This window comes from Somniosus microcephalus, chromosome 8 (assembly GCF_052327205.1).
Source record: "Somniosus microcephalus isolate GS21.2 chromosome 8, FLI_Smic_1.0, whole genome shotgun sequence".
Classification (NCBI taxonomy): domain Eukaryota; kingdom Metazoa; phylum Chordata; class Chondrichthyes; order Squaliformes; family Somniosidae; genus Somniosus; species Somniosus microcephalus.
In genome coordinates this window covers 228,329,813-228,350,057 of record NC_140994.1, presented here as the reverse complement: position 1 = coordinate 228,350,057, position 20,245 = coordinate 228,329,813, and the positions used below count along the sequence as shown (strand labels likewise).

The following is a 20,245-nucleotide window of genomic DNA, read 5'->3' as shown; positions in this document are numbered from 1 at the left end:
AATAATTTAACGAGTTCTTGGACATCCTGTATTCCCTGTTCTGGTATGTCTTCCACCACTAATTTTTTTCCTATGGATTGAATCCCTAACGATGAGTCAGCCTTGGCCTGAAGCTCATCAAACATTTCCTGCAGACTTTGTAATTCTTGCTTATGGTCAACCTTTAGTCGTTCATGTTCTTTCACTAACACGAGCTTTTCGGAAGTTGCCAAGTTAACCCCTTCCAGGATTGTAGTCCGAGCCTGTTCATACTGTTCTTTCAACTCGTTACACTCTGCTTGCAACAAGTCGTAGAGGTGAACTGGAATACCATCCTGACTTCCTGAAGATTCCTCTTCCTTTGGATCGTTCTGTGTATATTCTAGTTCCTGAACAGCCTCAGGGAGATGTGATTGGTACTTGACCACGATGGCTCTATGGTCACTCTCTGCTTGAGCGGGCTGTCTCTGTTGTCTTTCCAGGGACTCCCATTCGGTGTCCCAGAACTTTTTCACCTTTTCCATCTCTTGTAGGAGACGGGCACTCAACTGTTCTAATTGTCGTTGTACTTTGACATAACGTTGAGTTCTAGCCCGGTGTTCCTCCGTAATGCATCTGTCTGTAGCTTGAACAGACTCAGAATTCTCTGTCTTTATGCACGCCATCGATTTCCCAACCTTAGTCCGTGAGTTCATGTTAATCTTGTTTTTCATACATAAGCTGGACTTATCGTCTTCCGGCTCGGAGTCTGAGCTGCTTGTCTGCACCGAGTCCTCACTCGTCATTGCTTGTCGGTAGTGCCATTCCATGTCTATTTTCTTGATCCACTCCCGTCCCAGAAGTGGTGGTCCTCCCTCAGGTAGTACGTACAGATACATTCGTGGGTGTTCTTTACCCCTATCTCTCACCTTGACTCGTATTTTTCCCAGGGGGTATACATGATGCCCCGTGTATGTCTGTAATACGAATTTTGTATTTCTTAAGGGTATGTGAGAGAATAGCCGGTGATAGTCCTTTTGGTTGATGACGGATACAGCTGATCCCGTGTCCAGCTCCATTCGTACTTGGACTCCCGCTATTTTTAGTGTGACCCAGATCAACTGTAGATCAGTTACTTTACCCACATGGTGGATTCTCAGACTATCCAGCTCCTGGCTGTTTGGGTCTGAGTCTGAATTTTGTTCGTCTGAACTCTTTTCAGCCACCTGATGCACCTTGTTGTACTTTCCTTGTGGTGGTGGCTTCCTTTGCTTGTTGGTCTTCTTTCCGGACCTGCATACCTTCGCGATGTGACCCAGTTTGCCACATTTCCTGCACTCTTGGTTCTTAAACCAGCACTGATTCTGGTCGTGCGTTGTCTTTCCACAACGGTAGCATTTGGGAGTGCTTGTTGTAATTTGGTCCACCCCGAGTGCCGCCGCCTTTAGCTGCATTTCCGCCGTCCCTTTCACTGCGGCTTCGTGCGATGAAGCTATGAGGACAGCCCTGTCCAGTGTGAGGTCGTTTTCTTCCAGAAGTCGCTTCTGCGTTCCTTCTTTGGCCAAGCCGCATACGAACTTGTCCCGCAGCGCCTCTGTCAAATTCCCTCCAAACTGGCAGTATTTCGCTAGCTTACGCAGTTCGACTAAGTATTCCGCATTGCTTTCATCTTGCCTCTGGGTTCTGGCGTAAAATTTAAATCGTTCAGCCAGCATCAACGGTGTGGGGTTCAAGTGATCCTTCAACACTGTTACGATCTCTTCGAAGGTCTGGTCCACTGGTTTAACTGGTGCTATTAGATGTTTCAAAAACCCGTATGTTTTTGCTCCCATCGAATTTAACAAAGTTATTGCCTTGTTGTCATCCTCAATTTCGTTGGCTACGCAATATATTTCTATGCGTTCCACATACGTGGCCCAGTCTTCTATTTCTGCATTAAAGTCATTAATATTTCCTCGCTTAGGCATCTTCTTCTCTTTTTTTTGAGAACAGTACAAGTATTACTTTACTTATTATTAATTTTCTTCTCTCTTCTTGAGAACACACCAGCCTTTCTGAAAAATCTTATTACTTTTCTGAAATTCTTAATAATTTCCAAGATGGCGGTTTCCCGCTTCTTCCTTCTTCTTCGGCGGTTTTCCCGCGAAAAATGGCGGCTTTCCCGCGCTTCTCGGCTCTCCCCGCCCACTTTAATGGCGGTTTTCCCCGCGCTTTTCTGTTCTCCCCGCCCACGGCAATGGCGGTTTCCCGCTTCTTCCCCTGGCGGGAGGGGTACACTTTCCCCCGCGGGCGACGGCCGCTGGCTACCGGTCCCCAGCCTGTGCGTCGGCTTCAGCGCTCTCCGCTGGCTTTCAGACCCCCAGCCCGCGCGTCGGCTTCAGCGCTCTCCGCTGGTTTTCAGATCCCCAGCCCGCGCGTCGGCTTCAGCGCTCTCCGCTGGCTTTCAGATCCCCAGCCCGCGCGTCGGCTTCAGCGCTCTCCTTCCCGCGGCAGGCAACCGGCTCCGGGTACCCCCGATGACGGCGGACAGTTACAGCCTCTGAACTGGCTCTCGGCCAATTCCCGATTTCTCGGCTCTGTCTCACCCGGCCTGCTCCCGGTCTCAGCGCCTCTGGACCCGACTTTGTCTGGCTCCTTTCCCCCTCGACCGTGGTCGAGTGTACCGCCCTTATCCTCTGGTTTTACTCCTTCCTTATTTTCTTTTACTGTTCCCTTACTCACAGTCCGTGGCAGCCTTGCCTCTCTTGTCGATCGGCTCGCTCCTCACTGTGGCAGAAGGGACCGTCAGTGCCTGTTGCAGATGGAAGTTTTCAATGCCAAAATCTTCCTCTTTGCTATCGCTGCAGCCTCGAGTTTTCACCCAGCAGAACGACGAGGGCGGGTGCCTCACTTCGACGCTCCTTAGTTGCTTAGGAACTACTGTTGCCGCAGGGTACGATCGGCCTCGTCGCCATTGTAAAGTCTGTAAGTTGTGCAGTAAATAACTTCAGAGACTTTAGAAGTACAAACAAAACAGGTCTTTACTATTCAGAGGTCTGGGCGATTTCTGCCCTAGTTAACGTATCACAACCCTTATATACTGGTGTGGTCACTATCGGTATTACAGTATACATGAGCCAATAAATAGTGCCACCCTGAAGTAGTGCTCTTAAAGGCGAACGGTCACATTCTATAGTTCCCTTAAAGGTAAACGGTTACATACACAACACCTCACACTTTCCAACATTGGGAAGACCAAGGTCGAGGAGTTGTGGCAGCTGCCAGAGCTCTAAGGTAACAAATCATTGAGGAGAGATTCTCCGAAGCAAACGCTCCCCGCACAGCACACCAACAGTCCCACCACTTGGCCCACTCCTTCCACCCACTTTCTGAATGCCTTCCAACACTACTACCTCATTGGATCCATTTCATCCATGGGATGAAAATCGAGTAGGTTCTACAATGGACAGGTGGTCTGCTCTGCCAGAGTAGCACCTGGCAGTGCAGGTGAAAAATTAACGCTATGTTCGCGCATGCAACATTGTGAAGCAAACTGCATTTATAGGTAACAGGTGACAGAGGATGAGAGAATGGGAGAATGGGATCAGAGATTCAGAATATGGTCCTGTGTGGGTAATGAATGAAGAAGTGCCATACATATAAAAAGACTGCAAGGAAGGGTTGGGTGAGCAATAGCTTACCTTGACTGCTCTGGTGAGGTCATTGAATTTCTTCTACCACTGTAAAGTCCTCGGGGTCAAGGAGGTGTCACTCAGTGCCACTGCAGCCACCCTGCATTAAGTCCAGATGTTCTTCATGGCTTTCTTGCCCCTGATTCCAAACTGCCCATCCCGCCTGCTACGTATCTCCATAAGGGGGACATCCAGGTCAGGCTCCCTGAATTTGGCTCTTTTTGCCCTTGCTGCCACCCTTCTTGCCCAGGTTGCCTGCCTCCTCCAGTGATGGCAGTTCCCCTTTACATAGCAGTAGGTTTGATATCCTGCATCTGCACAGATCTCCACCTCTCACATTTCTATTTTCTGTTCCCCCACCCCTGCTTCCCTAATAGTAACCATTCTGGCAATTTTGACCCAAAGTGCCTATTTTCCAATGCATATCCAAAATGTTGCAGACTGTAAGATTCGCAAAATTCCCACATTCCCCCAAGGTTATTAATAAAAGGGACCCTGCATGGACAGTTTAAAAAGGGTACCCAAAAGATGGCGTCCACACCTCGTGACCAAAAGCCTGCAAGATTTTAAAAAGCTTGGACTCTGTGGCAGCACAAGCAGCTTTGGGAAATCGAAACTTAAAATGCATTTTCTGTGAAAAGGACTTTGTGTTTTGAAAGCCAGACAGCTACACTGAATATGCATTACGTCAGATTGTAGACAGATCAAACCCAGTTAGGCCTATATATGAGGCCATTGGTTTGTCTGCATAAATAATCGGAAACAGCTTATGGAAGCCATCAAGGCTGGACAGGCCGATTAGAATGCATTAATGACAATACAGCCCGGACATCAGGCCATCAGGTGTGATAAACGGCCATCTAAATCCAGTTAACTTAGATTGCTATAATCATTTAAAACAGCCCGCCAAAATTGAAACAATGAACCGACCTGATTTGGCGCGCAGATAAAGGCCATCGAAAGGAGTATAACTGTAGGCCCTCAGTAGCAATCGTTCTCTCTTGGCTCTTGACTCTTGCTCTGCTCTCGACTCTGACCTCTTGTCGGGCTTTGGGCTGCCGCCACCCGTACTCGTGCCTTGGCCTCGTGGCGGGTTCTCTTCTCACTCTCCGCAGTAAGTTTTCAGCAGTCAAGGACATCCATACCAAGCGCAGGGGAGGGGAACGAGACCCGAGTCCAAAGTCACCCAGGACACCCGGGCCACGAGAGTGGGCAGAGGAAACGAGGTGAAACGAGGCGAGACGAGTAGAGACGAAGAAGAAGGTAACAACTCGATAAGAGCAGAGCAGGGCAGTGAAAAACGTATCGATAAAGGCCAAGCGTCTAGTTATAAGCTGGCGCTTGGGAGGAAGAATCTTGTTGAACACTGTGAATAAACGCAGGTGTCCACGCCACAATGAATATACGCTTGGGCAGTAAAATCTAAGCAGTAAAGACTGCCAACCGTCCTGTAGACACAACGTTACTACCGCCGACCGCCCGAGGGAGAAGAAGAAGAGAACCCATCGCGACGAGATGACGACGGTAGCTGAGGAGAAGAAAGGTGTGTCACAGCAGCAGCTCCAGCACCGCGCCCTGAGACCACGTGGCGACGGGGTACCTAAAAGGACAGAAGGCCAAACCTCAAAACCCGCATCCGTTAAAACAGCTGGCTTTGCTTTGGATTGGTGAGCATGAATTCTGGCCCCTCATAGCTTAATCTAGTTAGGTATAGGGGGTGGGATAAGGATAAGGTGATTGTTAATGTAGTTGTTTTTCCCTCGATGTGCCGTGTGTTCCCCATTCCCTGTATAAGTATAATTATTGTTATATGCATGTAATTGTTCTACCAGTAATTTCTCATAAGACTGTGTTTTCATTTCTGTTTTAATAAAATCTTGGTTTTCTTACACCAAGCCACCTGTCTACTCGAGTTTTCTGTATCGCCGCCTGTACCTAAGTCCGGTGTCTAGAACCCAGGGGTGTGGGAGCGATTCGAACTGCTCACAGACAGTCAGGGGCATAACTGACTGGGTGCACGTGCCACCCGCCACCCCCTACAAGACTTCACTCACACAGCCTGCACATTTCTTCATTTTCTAATTACCTGACCCCACAACGTAGGATGAGGCCATCATGGTGCATGGAAGTCTTGCCTCGACTTACATCCAGTGGTGCAACAGTGTCATCGGAATATTGGGGCCTTAGCCACTTGTAATCTGAACAAGTGTAATCAGAATGCATACGCAGTTTTTATGCAAACTAAAATAAATGAATGAAGAATCTGAGCCCCTTTCTATTTTGCCAGAGTGGACATAGAACAGGGGTGGTCAAATACCACCAGCTAAATTAAATTTATTCTAGTCAGGAAGGAAGTGATACAGAGTGAACCAGAGCCCAGCAAACTCAAAGTAGCTCATATTAAATAAGTAGTAAGCAGCATTCATTTTAAGGAGTAACTTGCTCACCAGCAGCACGGTGGCATAATGGTTAGCACTGTTGCCTCACAGCGCCAGGGACCCGGGTTCGAATCCGGCCTCGGGTGACTGTCTGTGTGGAGTTTGCACATTCTCCCCGTGTTTGCGTGGGTTTTCTCCGGGTGCTCCGGTTTCCTCCCACAGTCCAAAGATGTGCGGGTTAGGTTGATTGGCTATGATAAATTGACCCTTAGTGTTAGGGGGATTAAATATGTGGGGTTACGGGGATAGGGTGGGATATGTGTTGGTGTTGGTGTAGGGGTTACGGGGATCGGGTGGGATATGTGTCGGTGCAGGCTCGATGGGCTGAAATGGCCTCTATCTGCACTGTGGGGTTTCTGTGATTCTGTGAATACTAGACTGGTTCCTGGGATGAGGGGATTGCCCTATGAGGAGAGTGAGTAGACTAGGCTTATATTCCCTAGAGTTTAGAAGAATGAGAGGTGATCTAATTAAGGGGCTTGACAGGGTTAATGCTGAGAAAATGTTTCGCCTGGCTGGGGAATCTCGAACACGGGGTCACAGTCTCAGAGTAAGGGGTTGGCCATTTAGGACTGAGATGAGGAGAAATTTCTTCACTCAGAGAGTAGTGAATCTTTGGAATTCTCTACCCCAGAGAGCTGTGGATGCTCAGTCGTTGAGTATATTCAAGACAGAGGTCGATAAATTTTTGGGAACGAAGGGAATTAAGGGATAGAGCTGGAAGGTGGAGTTGAGGTAGAAGATCAGCCATGATTTAATTGAAAGGCAGAGCAGACTTGAAAGGCCAAATGGCCTACTCCTGCTCCTAGTTCTTATGTAATACCTATCAATTCAATGATAATGTCTCAGATATTGTGTTTCTTAAGTAACAGAGAAGATGTTTGGCAAGACATCCAGCTTCTTCTTATTACAAAGCTGTAGTCTGCAAGAGATTTTTTAAAAATAATTTCCCTTCACAAGGGTAAATTTACCAATATCTGATTTCCCCCACCCCGCTTTTTATTTTAAATCTGTTCAGTCCTCAGTTTTGATCTCCAGATTATTAGTTTACTAAAAGAAAACACTTCAAGAATTTTTCAGCGTTTTTCATAAATTGTCCTGCGGTTTTATCTTTTTTTGCCTCACCCAGGAGATTGCATGACTGGGTTGACAATGTCTGGATTGGGCAGGCTTGAAGGACCACTTGGTCTTTCCATGTTTTTTTTTCCATATGCTTGTATGTTCACATTTTTGTATATTTCATGTTGTTTTTTTGGTTTAGGGCCCTGATTTTAAGCGCTGGCCCCACAAAGAAAGTAAAACAAAAATTTTAAATACCTTTTTGGGCCTCTTCTGGCCCCAATCCACTTCATCGTTGGGTTGGCCTCATGGGAAACTCACTGCCGCTTCCCACTCGGACCGCCGAATAAAAATTGCAGTCGGATCCTGATGATGTCATCCGGACCAGACATGCATATGTTAAAAAGGACCACCTCAGTTTCGCAGGTTAAAACCGCAGCTCCCGGCAGCTCCAGCGCAGGTAAGTCACCCAGGTGAATTTAACTGACCATCCGCCCGCTTTCTGCCAGGTGGGCAGGGTTAAAATTGCCCCCTTGGATTTGTTTTTTGCTGCTATTTTCGAAAGAGAGGTGGCGACTTTTGTATCGCCTTTGAAGAATGATGGCATGAAGATGTGACATACTTTCAAGCAGTGCTGAAAGCAGGAAATATCAGGAAGAAAGAGATATGTCAATTGCAATATTCCTTCTGAAAAGCAGACTTGTAATTCAGAAGCTTCATAGCACGGGGGCATGTCACCCACAAGGCCTTCGAATGGACTTCTTCACCAGAGGGCGTGTCACTCAGGAGGCACAGTAATCAGTTGCATTACACTTTAGATCTGCCTCCCTTAGGTATATACCTTGTAGACTGCAGTAAAAGAGAGGAAGGTGTATACCAGATTGAACTACAGTGGGCTATATTAAAAAACTAGCAGTTTGAGAAACTGGTTTACTCTGGACGTCAGATGAGCTTTTGTAGAATTACGGGTCTCTTTTATATGGACATCATAAACAGTTATTTCAAGGTTTAGGAGCTGCAATAAATGAATAAATATAACATATGGTAAACATCAGTCTGAGTGATTCACACATTAAAGCTCAACTGGGACACCAAAACCAACCATTTCCTTGAAGTGTGTTTTTTTCCCGCTTCCTGTTAATAACAGAACACCAGCTGCCGCGAATAAATGTCTATCTTTATGTGAAGCCCTTCGAGCATATCCCAAAGGCCCAAGTCCGTCACACCTGCAATGCTTCCAATATCTGAAAAATAATAAAAAAGGCAGTTTTAAAAATGCATGATTTACATTACAAAAGAAAATGGAGGGAGAATAATGTAAAAGGCTCTTTATTTTTTTGCAGTGTATCTCAGTCCAGAATTGATTTTAAAGCCAGAGTAGATTCCTCTGTATAAAAGGGGCCAGGTGTAAGTGTATTAAAAATGGTCCCAGTGAGCAAGTTTGCTGAAATTTTACAATAAGGATGCATGTAAAAAGTTTAACAATGTGATATTTTCAACAATCCCTCTCCTGTTAATTCTTTAAAACAGAAATGAAAGGCTTTCCCCGAAGACATGAGGCATTGTGATGACCTTATACTGTAGAATATTCCATATTGAAACAATGAGACCTAGGGGGTGAAATTAGGGGCCTTTGCGCCTCCCGTTAGCTTTGTGACTGGGCACAGCACTGACATCGACTCCCGCCATATTCGGCGGGAGTTTTGCGGCGGCGCTACAGCGTTGCACCCCGCTCTCCTTCACCCGGAGGTGGTGACGTCATCGCCGTGCACATCGCCCCGGTAGTGTCCCGGAACCAAAATTGACTTCCGTCCCCCTGCAGCAGCACTGGTGGGAAACACCGACCGCTGCAGGAGGCATGCATTGGGCGGCCGGCCGCTTCAGGGGTGATGATTAAAGGCGAGGTGGGCGAGGTAAGTAAAAAAATAACTTACCTTTCTTGTTCCAGTTTTTTTCGTGGGTTTCTGCTTGAGTGCCGGGTTGATTGTGCAGAATCGCAGCTGCTTTGGTGGTCCGGGTAGGTACTTTTTAAATTGCAGAGCTTGCAGCGACGGCTCTTCCCTTTAAAGGAGGGAAGGAGCCTTTGAACGCGGCAGCTCTGCACGGCCCAATGTGCAGCGCTGCTGAAGCCTCCGCCCCGCCTGCTGCCGATTGCGCGCCAAGAAGGAAGTGGAGCGCTTGATTTAACGCTCTATTTCCTTCTTGGATCGCAAATGGTGAGTTTTTCAAAAGTTTGAAATCATTAGCGCCTGGCACTAACTTTTCAATCTTTTAAAAATTAGCAGCCCAAGCGGGACGATATTGAATTTCTCCCCTCTGGACTTTCCTCCAGTCCCCCACCAATTTCTCAGCTCAATTACCTCTGTCCATTGAGCTTGGGGGCAAGCGGGGGTGGGAAGGTGCTCGGGGACCTGCTACACTGTGTCCCTCCCTCCCTGCTTCTGCTTCCATTTCAAGGAAACAAAGAATGTGCTCACCTATATGCGGGTAGGCATATCTAAAACAAATGTAAATGAGGGTAATGCTTCCTCCAATGTATACAGGGCATCATTTCAATGTTTGCAGATGACACGAAATTCGCAAACGTAGTAAACAATGAGGAGGATAGTAACAGACTTCAGGAGGACATAGACAGATGGCAGAAATCGGCAGACACGTGGCAGCTGAAATTTAACACAGAGGAGTGCGAAGGGATACATTTTGTTAGGAAGAATGAGGCGAGGCAATATAAACTAAAGGGTACAATTTAAAAAGGGGTTCAGGAACAGAGAGACCCGGGGGTGTATGTACACAAGTCATTGACGGTGGCAGGACAGGTTGCGAATGCTGTTAAAAGGCACACAAGATCCATAGCTTTTTAAATAGAGGCATGGGGCAGGATTTTCATTGGGCCGTGGAGGCGGGATTGGAGGCGTGTGGGGGGTTAAAATCTCAAAATCGGGGGGGCACAAACCCATCCCGTCCCCAACCCGCCTCCATGCCAGTTTCAAAGGAGGTGGATACCTGACCTGTACTGGGAGCCGCCTCCCCGAGGCGGGATGGGGATTAGTGCCAATTAACTGCCCGTTAACAGGTAGTTAACAGGCAGTTTTTAGCCTATCCCTATTTTTATTCCTGAAGTGTGGGATTCCCGACGGCTCCAAACCACGGCAAGTTAGCAAGGCGGACCGTCGGGCTGAAGGGCTTGGAGGGTTCGAGATGTCCGGTGTTCAGGTGAGTGATGGGTGCATGAGTGCAGAGGTAAGTGTGTTTGGCGTGTGTAAAGTGTTTAAAGAAGTTTCATTACCTTTACTTACCTTCCTTCGGGTCTCGGGAGTCCCTCATCTCACCGGCACAGAAAGCAGAATGGCCGCGAGCTGTCAAAAGTTGCAGCATTCAGCTTTCTGTTCTGGAGAGATCGCTAAATCAACCTGAGAGAAAGGAATTAACATGGAGTACAGATTGTCAGTGTTCGACAGCTTCAAAGAGCTGTGAAACGTTGATATTTCATCTGTCAAAAGCTCTTGACAGATGAAATGTCAATCTGTGACATCACCTGTTGCCGGGTGGCCCTTAATTGGCCTGCTGAGCCTGCTGGACGGGCTCAACAAGGTCAATCAAGTGAAAATCGTATGGGTTGGCCACAACTCGATGGAGGCGGGACTACAACCCCGAAAGTTGTAGTCCCGCCTCCTACACGCCTCCTGTATCAAAATCCAGCCCATACAGTACAAAAGCAAGAAAGTAATGCTAAACTTTTATATAATTCAATAATAACTTTCAAAAGATAAATACTTGAAGTGAAAAAATTTGCAGGGCTATGGGGAAAGAGCAGGGGAGTGAACTAATTGGATTGCTCTTTCAAAGAGCTGGCACAGGCGCGATGGGCCAAATGGCCTCCTCCTGTGTTGTGTGATTCGATGATTCTATGAATGTGTTTCTGGGCATTTACGCTAGTTGAATATCGGACACATTTTAGGCCCAAGCGTCCACCATTGAAAGTTGGCAAAAGACCTGAATTTTTCTTTGCCAGCCAGGGTCTGTGCAAGTGCCCACAGCGCTCAGCCTTGTACAGACCAAAGAGAAGAGGGTTTTAAAATTCCCCTTTTGTAGGCCGCACAGGGTTTGTCTTAATTTCCATGATTTTTCTGCAGCTCAATTTGATTGTCAGGCCTACCAGCATCTAACGTGTTTTAGCCTGACCTTCAGATTAAAGGACTTTAGTTTCCCTTTATATTTACCGCAGGACATTGTAAGATATTTAGTAGATGAGAATCATATGTGTATAAATTCAAGTGTAGCCATTGACCAAATAATATTACCCATAATTACTCCTGGGTAACTAGAACTTGTTCAAAATATAGCCGCAGACAGTTAAAAAGCAATTTTGACTAAGTTTTGATAACAAACAGGCACAGACTGCGAGTGAAGGTTAAATCATTAAATAACATATTGGGGGAAAAATTCAGTATTGCCCCGTTTGGGGCGCCATTATCGGCTGTGCGCAAAGTTTAGCGCCTGGCGCTAATTATCGCCTCCGACAGCAAACTTGACTTTTATCGCCCCTGGAGGTGATTGGAGCGCTAAATCAGGTGCTTCACACCTGTCTTAAGGCACAAAGGCCGAGGAGTGAGGCGTTACCTCAGAGCGCTGGCGAAGCGAGGAAGGGCAAATCAAAATAAACCTGCAAAGTGCTGCTCAGTACTTAAAACTCCTTCACACAGCGTTGAATCTCTCCAGAAGTCTCTCTCTCTCTCTCTCTCTCAGAATGCGTGGTGCAAAAATGTCACCGACAAAAAAAGGCAGGAAGCGGTCGCCTTTAAATGGCACCCCCCTAGTCCTTTTCTGACAGCATAACGCACCCTTCAATCTATCGTTGCTAGTGGCAGGCAGTAAGGTAGGGGGCGCCACTCAATATCCGGTCTGAGGCACTAACGGGGCGTTGCGCACTCGACTGAGGTCACAATCTGCCGGCGCAGGAGATCATGGCAGTCGTGTTTAGCGCCGCCGCAAAATGTCTCGTTAATTTTGCGAGTGGCGCAAACATCGCCGCGCCTGGGCGCTAGTTGCTTTGTGCCCCATTAGCGCCCTCTTAAGGCGCTAACGGGAGGTGCAAACAACTGAATTTTTCCCCATTATAATGCTGTATAGAACTTAGAATTCGCTTAACAAAACTATAAACAAGATGTAAGAAGTCACACAACACCAGGTTATAGTCCAACAGCTTTATTTGAAATCACAAGCTTTCGGAGCGCTGCTCCTTCTTCAGGTGAAGTGGAGAAATGCATAAAGACACAGCTTATATAGTCAGAGAATCATGTCAGATGTTTACAGGTAACCTTTCCAACTGCCATTTATCACACCTCGGCAGAGAGATAATCACAGCAGTCAAAGGTGTGAATGGTGTCCAAACAGGTCAGTCAGGGAAACATTACATCAAAGAACAATGAGGTGGGGTCACAAGGGGTCAAATATTGCAGATGCTGGGGTCTGTATGAAAAACAAAAAAACAGACAAAAAACATTTTTTTTTTTTTGGCTGGAAATCACAGCAGGTCCGGCCGCATCTGTGTAGAGAGAACAAGCCAATGTCGACTTGAGTCTGGATGACCCTGCATCAGGTGGGGTTACATGTAGCGTGACATGAACCCAAGATCTCGGTTGAGGCCGTCCTCATGGGTGCGGAACTTGGCTATCAGTTTCTGCTCGACGATTTTGCGTTGTCGTGTGTCTCGAAGGCCACCTTGGAGAATGCTTACCCGAAGATCGGAGGCTGAATGTCCTTGACTGCTGAAGTGTTCCCCGACTGGGAGGGAACACTCCTGCCTGGTGATTGTTGCGCGGTGTCCGTTCATCCGTTGTCGCAGTGTCTGCATGGTCTCGCCGATGTACCATGCTCCGGGGCATCCTTTCCTGCAACGTATGAGGTAGACAACGTTGGCCGAGTCACATGAGTATGTACCATGTACCTGGTGGGTGGTGTCCTCACGTGTGATGATGGTATCTGTGTTGATGATCTGGCATGTCTTGCAGAGGTTGCTGTGGCAGGGTTGTGTCGTGTCGTGGTCGCTGTTCTCCTGAAAGCTGGGTAATTTGCTGCGAACGATGGTCTGTTTGAGGTTAGGCGGCTGTTTGAAAGCAAGTAGTGGAGGCGTGGGGATGGCCTTAGCGAGGTGTTCGTCGTCATCGATGACATGTTGAAGGCTGCGAAGAACATGGCGTAGTTTCTCCGCTCCGGGGAAGTACTGGACGACGAAGGGTACTCTGTTGGTTGTGTCCCGTGTTTGTCTTCTGAGGAGGTCTATGCGATTTTTCGCTGTGGCCCGTCGGAACTGTCGATCGACGAGTCAAGCGTCATATCCCGTTCTTACAAGGGCGTCTTTCAGTGTCTGTAGGTGTCCATCGCGTTCCTCCTCGTCTGAGCAGATCCTGTGTATTCGCAGGGCTTGTCCATAGGGGATGGCTTCTTTAACGTGGTTAGGGTGGAAGCTGGAGAAGTGAAGCATCGTGAGGTTGTCCGTGGGCTTGCGGTAGAGTGAAGTGCTGAGGTATCCGTCTTTGATGGAGATTCGTGTGTCCAGGAATGAGACTGATTCTGAGGAGTAGTCCATGGTGAGTTTGATGGTGGGATGGAACTTGTTGATGTTATCGTGTAGTCTTTTCAGTGATTCTTCGCCGTGGGTCCATAGGAAGAAAATGTCGTCGATGTATCTGGTGTATAGCGTTGGTTGGAGATCCTGTGCAGCGAAGAAGTCTTGCTCGAACTTGTGCATGAAGATGTTTGCGTATTGGGGTGCGAATTTGGTCCCCATGGCTGTTCCGTGTGTTTGGGTAAAGAACTGGTTGTCGAAGGTGAAGACATTGTGGTCAAGGATGAAGCGGATGAGCTGTAGGATGGCGTCTGGAGATTGGCTGTTGTTGGTGTTGAGTACTGAGGCTGTCGCAGCGATGCCGTCATCGTGGGGGATACTGGTGTAGAGTGCCGAGACGTCCATCGTGGCGAGGAGTGTTCCTGGTTCAACTGGTCCGTGGGTGCTGAGCTTCTGTAAGAAGTCTGTAGTGTCGCGACAGAAGCTGGGGGTTCCCTGTACGATGGGTTTCAAGATGCCCTCGACATATCCAGAGAGGTTCTCACACAGGGTTCCGTTGCCTGATGTGATAGGACGTCCCGGTGTGTTGGCTTTGTGTATCTTTGGGAGGCAGTAGAAGTCTCCCACGCGGGGAGTACGTGGGATGAGAGCATGTAGGATGCTTTGAAGGTCTGGATCGAAGGTTTTGATCAGTCTGTTGAGTTGGCGGGTGTGTTCTTTGGTCGGATCTGCGGGTAACTGTCTGTAGTGTTCCTGGTTGTCCAGTTGTCGGTATACTTCTTTGCAATAGTCCGTTCTGTTCTGTATGACGATGGCACCTCCTTTGTCTACTGGTTTGATGACGATGTTGCGGTTGATCTTGAGAGCGTGGATGGCGTTGTGTTGTGCTCGGGTGACATTCTGGACTGTCTTGTGAGTGCGGCTGATGAATCTGGCGTTGATGCATCTCCTGACAGCTTGAGCATACATGTCAAGCTTAGGGCAGCAACCCTCCGGAGGGGTCCAATTTGACTCTTTCTTCTTTGGTTGCTGCACTGCGGATCCCTCTGTCTGCTGTTCCGGATCATTGATTGTCTCATTGGGTTCGCTGCTGACATCTTGGGATTTGTGGAAGAATTCCCGGAGCCTCATTCTCCTGATGAATTCCTCTGTGTCTGCCACGAGACCGATGGGGTCCATTTTGGTGGTGGGGCAGAAATTGAGCCCTCGGCTGAGAACTTCAATTTCGTCTGGTTGAAGGGTGTGGTCGGACAGGTTGACGATGGATTTCCCTGTGGTTTCAACCGTGGTACCGGGGGAGGCTTGGTTGCTGCTGCTGGTGATGCCAAGTTTCTCAAGCTTCCTGTTCTTGGTGTGCATGTAGGTAGCGTAGTTCCGTTGCCTTGTTTGTTTGGCGGTGTCTCGTAGCTGGTCTGCTGCACCCTGAGCACAGGCTGAGAACATGGACTCCATCTCGGTTTCGAGGTTGCGGCATCTGCTGTAGAGCTGGTGTACGAGATGGTTGAGGAGTGTGCGAGAGGTACGACGGCAGAGTCTCTCAGCGTAGTCTGTGTTGTAGGTCGACTTGAGTGGGTTAGTGATCTGTAGTCCTTTCGGGATCTTGTCTGCTTTCTTGCATCTCTGTAGAAACTTGATGTCTGTGTCGATATGCGCGATCTTCTTGGAGATCCTCTCCACTTTGAGCCGGCAGTTTGTGGTGTCGATAGTAGCCATGGTGTGGAGATGCCGGAGTTGGACTGGGGTGGACAAATGTAAGAAGTCACACAACACCAGGTTATAGTCCAACAGCTTTATTTGAAATCACAAGCTTTCGGAGCGCTGCTCCTTCTTCAGGTGAAGTGGAGAAATGCATAAAGACACAGCTTATATAGTCAGAGAATCATGTCAGATGTTTACAGGTAACCTTTCCAACTGCCATTTATCACACCTCGGCAGAGAGATAATCACAGCAGTCAAAGGTGTGAATGGTGTCCAAACAGGTCAGTCAGGGAAACATTACATCAAAGAACAATGAGGTGGGGTCACAAGGGGTCAAATATTGCAGATGCTGGGGTCTGTAAGAAAAACAAAAAAACAGACAAAAAACATTTTTTTTTGGTCACGCTACATGTAACCCCACCTGATGCAGGGTCATCCAGACTCGAGTCGACATTGGCTTGTTCTCTCTACACAGATGCGGCCGGACCTGCTGTGATTTCCAGCCAAAAAAAAAAATGTTTTTTGTCTTTTTTTTGTTTTTCATACAGACCCCAGCATCTGCAATATTTGACCCCTTGTGACCCCACCTCATTGTTCTTTGATGTAATGTTTCCCTGACTGACCTGTTTGGACACCATTCACACCTTTGACTGCTGTGATTATCTCTCTGCCGAGGTGTGATAAATGGCAGTTGGAAAGGTTACCTGTAAACATCTGACATTATTCTCTGACTATATAAGCTGTGTCTTTATGCATTTCTCCACTTCACCTGAAGAAGGAGCAGCGCTCCGAAAGCTTGTGATTTCAAATAAAGCTGTTGGACTATAACCTGGTGTTGTGTGACTTCTTACATTTGTCCACCCCAGTCCAACTCCGGCATCTCCACACCATATAAACAAGATAACACTGAACATGGCAAAGTTGGTGGAAAAATACTGGAAAGGCAGGATGCTACCTTAGTCTGAGTGACAATGGTATTTTGGCCGTTAGAACCAATTAAAAAAGGTGATTTTGTTAAAGACCATGGCCTAGAAATTCATTAAGGCGCTGCCAGCTTTGCGCCCAGTTAACGCCTAAAGGGTGATTTTGCGCCAAAAATGAGTTTGCGCAGATATTCAGCGCAGCGGTATTGGCGGCGGTAGCCGTTAGCACTGCGCCGGCACCGATGACGTCATCGGTGTGCGCAGTGCCCCGGTTCCGCCCCGAAACCGCGCCGATCCCCATATTTAGTTGCGGCCGCCTCCTCCGAAGCGGCCGCAAACAGCGACCAGAAAACGGGGCCGTCCTGCTGCCTTAGTGGGGCGCTTTAAAGCGGAAGGTGCGGCCGGCCGCTTTTGCGGCGGCCGCCTGCCCGCACCTCCTTCCCCAGCCTCCTCCACCCCCCCCGCGGCATTGCCAGCTGCTTTCCGCGAGCCCGGCACTTCTCCGTGGTGCCGGGCTCATTTGCCGGCACTATCCAGCGGCGATCTCCCCGTTGCAGGCAGCTCCCCCTTAAGAGAAGGAGGAGGCCTGCAGTACCGCAGCCTGCCGCTCCACAGCGCCTGGCACAGCGGCGCCAAGAGCGCTGATATTCAGTGTCAGTGCACCAAGCGGAGGCGGGCACACCCTGGTATATCGCCCGCTTCCGAATTGGGGCGCTAACAATGAATATCTGACGATCGCTATAGGCTTCCCGCCCAGCGCTAACTTTTGGGCGCTAGCCAGCTGGCGGGGCCATAGTGAATTTCTAGGCCCATATATGGACACTGGCCAAACCAATTTTTGATAAGCAAAGTGTAGTGTCCGGGTATCAATAATACTGCAGGAGAACAATAAAACAGGTATTTACTGAACAGAGGGGAACTCAAGACTGAAATACAGAAGCCTGCTATGGCTTTATATACAGGGGTGGTCACTGCCGGTACTGCAGTATAGACTCAGTTCTTCTCTTAAAGGTACATACACAACAATTCCTCCCCTTTTAGATAAACAGTACATAACATTCATTTAACAACTAAATAATAACTAATTACAATTACAATTTTCTCTGTACTATATACATCAACTGAAATAATCATTTATAAGTTCAGTCTTTGAGGAGGCTTCCTGATCCTGACTGAATAGCGCCTTTCTCGAGTATCCTGTTCTTGCGGCGGAGTTGATTCTGGCTCATTGTCATTGGTTGGTTCGTCAGCTTCCAATACCACTGCTTCTGAGGCAGACGCAATCTGTACTTCGGGTTGATTACCAGGTGCACCTGCTCGTGGTATGGGTTTGGCTTGTTCCTGTGACTCTAGAATCTGGTCAGCATGGCGTCTCACGATGCTCTCTCCAACGTCCACTGTGGACATTAGTGGTCCCTGCTGTGTGCATATCGTTCCTGGCTGCCATTTTTCTGTTCGGTAGTCGCGGGCCAAGACTGGTTGCCCTATCTTGAAGCTCCTGGTTGGCTTCTCATTTATGTGCTGGAATTGCTTATCCTCAACATCTCGTCTTATGTTTGGTTTGAGCAAATCCAGGCGACATCTTAGCCTTCGGTTGAAGAACATTATGGCTGGAGCTTGGTTGGTGACTGCATGTGTCGCATTCCGGTAAGCAAACAAGAAATTATCCACCTTGTGTTGTAGTGGTATGTCGTCATTATGCATTGCCTTTATGGCCTTTTTAAAGGTCTGAACAAACCTCTCAGCCAATCCATTTGTGGCTGGATGATATGGGGCAGATGTGTAATGCTTCACCCCATTATTCCTCAGAAACCTCCGGAAATCCTCTGACACAAACTGTGGCCCATTGTCGGAGCAAATCTGTTCTGGCAAGCCATTCCTGGCGAAGATGGTCCGTAGGACTGCAATAGTTTTCTCCGTGGTGGTGGAGGACATTTTGATGGCCTCTGGCCATTTCAAATGGGCGTCCACAGCGATTAGGAACATTGAGTCCATAAATGGACCAGCAAAATCAATGTGTACCCGTTGCCATGGAGATGAGGGCCACTCCCATGGGTGTAGCGGGGCCTGTGGTGGAGCGTTTTGGTCCTTCTGGCATCCTGTGCATCTTTGGTCCTATCCTCGATTTCTTTATCGATTCCCGGCCACCACACAAATGCCCTGGCTAGGATCTTCATTTTTACCCCTCCCAGATGACCCTCATGAAGCTCATTGAGCACTCTATCTCTCAACTTGGGTGGAATTACCACTCGGGATCCACACATCAAGGTTCCCCGGCACACTGACAGCTGTTCTCTCCTTGGCGAGAATGCTGGCAACAGTGAGTCGCCATGTGCTGGCCATCCCTTCACCGTCAAATCATAGACCCGAGAGAGTGTCGGGTCATTTCAGGTTTCCTTCTCGATACTTGAGTTTGTAACAGGTAGACATTCGACTATGGTCGCATGGAGTATCTCAACAGGGTCCACTGCAGGTGCTTCCTCTACCGTAGGCAACGGTAGGCGCAACAGCCCATCAGCGTTTCCATGCTGTTTCATACCCTTGTAATCTATGTCGTACTGATGTGCCCCTAGAAAAAGTGACCATCTTTGCAGCCGTTGCGCCGTCATCACCGGAATGCCCTTCTTTGGGTTAAAAATGGAGACCAGGGGTTGATGATCAGTCAGTAGGGTGAATTTCTGCCCGTGCAGATAGTGATTGAACTTCTTCACCCACCACACCAGGCTGAGGGCCTCCTTGTTAATCTGGGCATAGTTACGCTCGGCTGAGGTTAACGAGCGCGACGCAAAGGCTATTGGCCTCTCTGAACCGTCAGGGAATTTGTGTGACAGCACCGCTCCGATGCCGTAGGGAAACGCATCACATGCTAACCAAATCGGTAGTGTTGGATTGTAGTAGGCCAATACTTCTTTTGAAGTGATTAGGCATTTACATTTATGAAAGGCATGCTTACACTCATCACTCCATTTCCATGTTACTCCAGTTTGCAGTAGGGCATTCGGTGGGTGCAGAATTGTAGATAAATTCGGCAAGAACTTATAGTAGTAGTTCACCAACCCGAGGAACAACCTCAGTTGTGACACATTTTCCAGTGCTGGAGCCTTGACTACAGCCTCAATCTTGTCCGGCGACTTATGCAACCCTTCCTCATCAATCATGTGGGCCACAATATGAGATTTGTCTCCTGAAGAACTCGCATTTGGGGCGGTTGGCTCATAGCCCATATTCCTGTAATCTCGTGAGCACCTGCTCCAGGTTGGCAAGGTGTTCACTGTCATTTTCGCCCGTAACCAGTATGTCGTCCAAATAACACTGGGTCCCCAGGATCCCTTGCAGGACTTGTTCCATCGCCCTCTACCAAATAGCCGGGGCTGATGCTACCCCGAATACCAGTCGATTGTACTGGTAAAGGCCTTTGTGAGTGTTTATCGTGAGGTATTTCCTAGACGCTTCTTGCACCTCCATTTGTAGATACGCTTCGGCCAGATCAATCTTTGTAAAGCGTTTCCCTCCAGATAGTGAGGCGAAAATATCTTCTATCCATGGAAGTGGATATTGTACTGTGTGCAGGACTGGGTTCACAGTTACCTTGAAGTCCCCACAGATACGAACCTTCTTCGGTTCCCCAGGCGTGCTGCTCAATGATTTCTTCATTACAGGAACGATGGGTGTGGCCCACTCGCTCCAGTCCACCTTGGACAGCACACCTGAATGCTCCAGACTCTCCAGCTCTGCTTCAATGGCTGGGCGGATCGTGTAAGGTACCGGTCTGGCCTTAAAAAATTTTGGGTTTGCGTTATCTTCGATTTTTATCGTTGCCGTTACTCCTTTTAGAGTCCCAAGTCCTTGTTGGAACACCTCTTTCGCGTCAGTTAGAGTTTTTGACAGTCGGCCAGGTGTGACGTCATCATCCTTTTTATCAGTCACAGT

The 20,245-nt window shown here is 48.2% G+C and overlaps 1 long non-coding RNA gene across 1 annotated transcript in view; it reads right to left on the bottom strand.

Annotated features, from left to right (window-relative positions):
- Nucleotides 1–20,245, bottom strand: part of LOC147114141 (uncharacterized) — a 109,684-nt gene that overhangs the window by 76,069 nt on the left and 13,370 nt on the right. Inside the window, exons 2-3 of the long non-coding RNA XR_015079360.1 lie at nt 7,385–8,370; nt 4,560–5,229 (exon numbers count right to left, since the gene is read on the bottom strand). This is a non-coding gene — a long non-coding RNA (uncharacterized LOC147114141). The remainder of the gene's footprint in view (nt 1–4,559; nt 5,230–7,384; nt 8,371–20,245) is intronic.